This window comes from Temnothorax longispinosus, unplaced genomic scaffold, assembly GCF_030848805.1.
Source record: "Temnothorax longispinosus isolate EJ_2023e unplaced genomic scaffold, Tlon_JGU_v1 HiC_scaffold_689, whole genome shotgun sequence".
NCBI lineage: Eukaryota > Metazoa > Arthropoda > Insecta > Hymenoptera > Formicidae > Temnothorax > Temnothorax longispinosus.
Genome location: NW_027270549.1, coordinates 1 through 5,212, shown reverse-complemented (window position 1 = coordinate 5,212; position 5,212 = coordinate 1). Strand labels below are relative to the sequence as shown.

The 5,212-nt window shown below is 37.0% G+C and overlaps 1 long non-coding RNA gene across 10 annotated transcripts; it reads right to left on the bottom strand.

The window, feature by feature from the left end:
- Positions 1-6: 6 nt before the first annotated feature.
- LOC139824928 (uncharacterized) lies at positions 7-5,206 on the bottom strand. Of its 10 annotated transcripts, none has more exons than XR_011735359.1 (9): positions 4,049-5,206; positions 3,561-3,969; positions 3,071-3,479; positions 2,581-2,989; positions 2,091-2,499; positions 1,791-2,009; positions 1,601-1,718; positions 1,334-1,519; positions 7-1,261 (listed from the first exon to the last, which is right to left on the bottom strand). It is a non-coding gene; the product is annotated as an uncharacterized lncRNA (long non-coding RNA). The 10 variants fall into 10 exon arrangements; XR_011735362.1 differs by having other exon boundaries at positions 1,796-2,009; XR_011735358.1 differs by having other exon boundaries at positions 1,601-2,009; positions 2,091-2,208; positions 2,281-2,499.
- Between the last annotated feature and the right edge of the window lie 6 nt (positions 5,207-5,212).

The window sequence follows — 5,212 nt, the reverse complement described above, 5'->3', positions numbered from 1 at the left end:
TAGATAATCCGTATTTTTCCAGGTTCTTTTCTAAAAAATTTATCTGATGATTTTTTTTGTGTAATGTGGTTGATTTGAAAGTGGGAAGAAATTTTTCTTCCTCGCACTCAAAAGCGCTTTTCGAAACATCAACTCTGAGTTACCACATTCCGCGTGTGTTCAGAAGAGAGAGCGGTATCTTGGTATCTTTCAATAAGTCCATGAACGACGTCAGTGTAGTTTGTGTAGTTCGCCAGTTCGGCACTTACTTCCACGTCGTAGGTCAAAGTCGTCTCTGCGAATTCGTTGGAAAAGAAGAGAATTCAAATAAATTCCGTGAAAAACTTTTATCAACAGTTCGTAATGCTGTAAGATGATATCGCTGATTATCGGAAGAACTACCAAGTACGGCTAAATTATTTTTTGATTTAATTAAATGTTCTGCAAAGCGAATAATTTCTTCTTTCTGTAAACTGGATCTCGCAAGCAACTTCATAAAGTTCCAGCGGTAAATCAAATTGGTTCTGGCGTAAAATTGCGCGTACGGAGATCGATCTGATGACCTGTACCGTACCGTCACGCTCCCGTGCCATTTTTACAGTACACTTTTTATTTAGGGACAATTTGCACATATTGCCGGCTATATCGCAAGAGCTTTATGGCCAGCAAATTTTTGCATTTGTCTTGTTTGACTCTGCAAGAGGGGTGTCCAAAGTTTCTTCATTGCCCTTTGCACTACGTTGTCGTGTTCTTGCACCAAGAGCTGCAATATTATCGGAGTAAATCTTAATATTTCAGTACGTTTAAACCAAGGACCATAGGAAAATTTCTCCACGAGAGCCGCCTACTCTCTTGTAAAATTCAGACCATCAAAGTGGTTTCGAATCCGATTTTTTGAGCTTATGAGTCTGGAACTTTACGACCTAGACCATACGCACCCTTAAAAATTCAGAAGGATATGAAAGATATAATAAGAGCGATATAGGTACGAGATTATTAAGAAATTAGGACGAAGAGAAACCAAGCGATAAGAATTTTATGTACAAGTTCGCGGGGTGGAAACGCCCACATCCGAGCCGAAGCTGCAATCAGGGTAAAGTGCAAAAGTGCTTTGAACAATACAAAAAGGACGATCGGTACTGCATCTCCGAAGATCGGAGTAACAAAAACGGATCTTCTTTTGAGTTTCACATAACCTTAACGCATAAACTGAGGACCGCAGCGGACCGTGCGTTATGTTCATGGGCGTGGATTTTAGACGATCCAACGATTCCCCATGGACCTACAAACAGCAATTTATAACCTATGTAGAAAATTTATTGAACTATTAGACATTGTCTAAGGTCTCACATACACGTAACAGCCTTGCTACTGTAACGCCGTGAACGTCGTTATCTTTTATTTTTTCTTCCAGCTTTTTTATACGTTCATTGTTTTGTGCTATCTCGTTTAGCATGTGCTCGATTATGTCCTCTTGTTTATTTTTTTGGTTTGAGATAATTGACATCTCTTCTTTTACTTTATTGATGTGATCTGATTTCTGAAACACAGAAATATATATTTATACACAAATAAATATTTATAGGTATATTTATGTATATTTATACATATTTATACTCACTTTTTCGTAATTTGTGCATCTATTGTGGTCGCATCTGCACAGTTCAGTGCACGGCCGTCCGGATGTTTGGCAAGTGCAGCTAGTGCACAGTACTGGCTTCCTCTTAGTAGACCCGCACCTGCATCAAATCATTTTTCAAATGCACGCTGCTTCACGTTACGGCGATCGTAATTTCTTAAGTTCACTTTACGTTACTTCGCGTCCGTCGCGTTCCGTTACGTTAAATTCATCGTAATCCCGGCATAACGCCGTGAACGTCGTTATCTTTTATTTTTTCTTCCAGCTTTTTTATACGTTCATTGTTTTGTGCTATCTCGTTTAGCATGTGCTCGATTATGTCCTCTTGTTTATTTTTTTGGTTTGAGATAATTGACATCTCTTCTTTTACTTTATTGATGTGATCTGATTTCTGAAACACAGAAATATATATTTATACACAAATAAATATTTATAGGTATATTTATGTATATTTATACATATTTATACTCACTTTTTCGTAATTTGTGCATCTATTGTGGTCGCATCTGCACAGTTCAGTGCACGGCCGTCCGGATGTTTGGCAAGTGCAGCTAGTGCACAGTACTGGCTTCCTCTTAGTAGACCCGCACCTGCATCAAATCATTTTTCAAATGCACGCTGCTTCACGTTACGGCGATCGTAATTTCTTAAGTTCACTTTACGTTACTTCGCGTCCGTCGCGTTCCGTTACGTTAAATTCATCGTAATCCCGGCATAACGCCGTGAACGTCGTTATCTTTTATTTTTTCTTCCAGCTTTTTTATACGTTCATTGTTTTGTGCTATCTCGTTTAGCATGTGCTCGATTATGTCCTCTTGTTTATTTTTTTGGTTTGAGATAATTGACATCTCTTCTTTTACTTTATTGATGTGATCTGATTTCTGAAACACAGAAATATATATTTATACACAAATAAATATTTATAGGTATATTTATGTATATTTATACATATTTATACTCACTTTTTCGTAATTTGTGCATCTATTGTGGTCGCATCTGCACAGTTCAGTGCACGGCCGTCCGGATGTTTGGCAAGTGCAGCTAGTGCACAGTACTGGCTTCCTCTTAGTAGACCCGTACCTGCATCAAATCATTTTTCAAATGCACGCTGCTTCACGTTACGGCGATCGTAATTTCTTAAGTTCACGTTACGTTACTTCGCGTCCGTCGCGTTCCGTTACGTTAAATTCATCGTAATCCCGGCATAACGCCGTGAACGTCGTTATCTTTTATTTTTTCTTCCAGCTTTTTTATACGTTCATTGTTTTGTGCTATCTCGTTTAGCATGTGCTCGATTATGTCCTCTTGTTTATTTTTTTGGTTTGAGATAATTGACATCTCTTCTTTTACTTTATTGATGTGATCTGATTTCTGAAACACAGAAATATATATTTATACACAAATAAATATTTATAGGTATATTTATGTATATTTATACATATTTATACTCACTTTTTCGTAATTTGTGCATCTATTGTGGTCGCATCTGCACAGTTCAGTGCACGGCCGTCCGGATGTTTGGCAAGTGCAGCTAGTGCACAGTACTGGCTTTCTCTTAGTAGACCCGTACCTGCATCAAATCATTTTTCAAATGCACGCTGCTTCACGTTACGGCGATCGTAATTTCTTAAGTTCACGTTACGTTACTTCGCGTCCGTCGCGTTCCGTTACGTTAAATTCATCGTAATCCCGGCATAACGCCGTGAACGTCGTTATCTTTTATTTTTTCTTCCAGCTTTTTTATACGTTCATTGTTTTGTGCTATCTCGTTTAGCATGTGCTCGATTATGTCCTCTTGTTTATTTTTTTGGTTTGAGATAATTGACATCTCTTCTTTTACTTTATTGATGTGATCTGATTTCTGAAACACAGAAATATATATTTATACACAAATAAATATTTATAGGTATATTTATGTATATTTATACATATTTATACTCACTTTTTCGTAATTTGTGCATCTATTGTGGTCGCATCTGCACAGTTCAGTGCACGGCCGTCCGGATGTTTGGCAAGTGCAGCTAGTGCACAGTACTGGCTTCCTCTTAGTAGACCCGCACCTGCATCAAATCATTTTTCAAATGCACGCTGCTTCACGTTACGGCGATCGTAATTTCTTAAGTTCACGTTACGTTACTTCGCGTCCGTCGCGTTCCGTTACGTTAAATTCATCGTAATCCCGGCATAACGCCGTGAACGTCGTTATCTTTTATTTTTTCTTCCAGCTTTTTTATACGTTCATTGTTTTGTGCTATCTCGTTTAGCATGTGCTCGATTATGTCCTCTTGTTTATTTTTTTGGTTTGAGATAATTGACATCTCTTCTTTTACTTTATTGATGTGATCTGATTTCTGAAACACAGAAATATATTTATACACAAATAAATATTTATAGGTATATTTATGTATATTTATACATATTTATACTCACTTTTTCGTAATTTGTGCATCTATTGTGGTCGCATCTGCACAGTTCAGTGCACGGCCGTCCGGATGTTTGGCAAGTGCAGCTAGTGCACAGTACTGGCTTCCTCTTAGTAGACCCGCACCTGCAGTAGCTATGGGTATAATTGGGGCAGTATCTATTGGGTTTTCGGGTCTCGTAGGGGCTTCGACCAGATGCCATGACCAATTGACCAACAAACAGGTGTAGAATGACAGACTTCGTACTGCAAACATTTGAGATTATATATGATTGGCCATATATGGTCAGATATGGAAATTGGCCAGATCTGAGGATATATGAGGATATATGAGTTTCAATAATAATAACATATATAGTTTATAGAGAAATTGTTATTTGTATAATATTCGAACCCGCATTCTCGCGGTTTGACCGATCTCTCCGGACGGTTTCAACGGTGTCTGAAGCATGGGAAACGATAGCTATAGACGAACGGAGACGCAGGCTCCGTAGTGCGAAATTAAATGTAAAACCTGTAAAATACAATAAAATTCTGACGTTCAAATTCAATGAACGAAACGGTAGGGTTATTAAGGTAGATCCGGTTCAGCCTCGCCGATTACGCACATGCACCTACTTTAGAGATAAGACAAGTAATCTGCGCTTTTGAAGAAAAATAAATGTGAATAGCATATGGTAGCTCCTTTACTTTGTAATAAATTTGATATATTACATTACATGTATGTTCCACCCCGGTCCTATAAGGGAATTATTTTTTGTGCGTAGAGCATAATTTATTTCTTGTTTAAATTTTACGGTCAAGAATTAAAAATTATCTAATTTGAATCTCTTTTCTTTAAATACATAAATTTTTGGTTTGATTTAGAATAAAGATTAAAATGTTCCTATATTATATGGGATCCTATATTATATGGGTTAATAGTACAATGCTTACACAACGACGCATATCCTTTAATGATGGATATGTACGTGAACGTGAACGTCGTTATTTTTTTTTTGCTCCTCAAGCTTTATTTGTTGATTGTTTTGAGCTATTTCGTTTAGTAAGTGCTCAATTACATCCTCTTTGTTATTATTTTCATTTTTTTTGGTTTAACATTTCTTCTTCTTCTTTGATGTGCTTTTTATCGACAAGTTTGTTCCATTAATTTATATCATATTTTTTTCAGT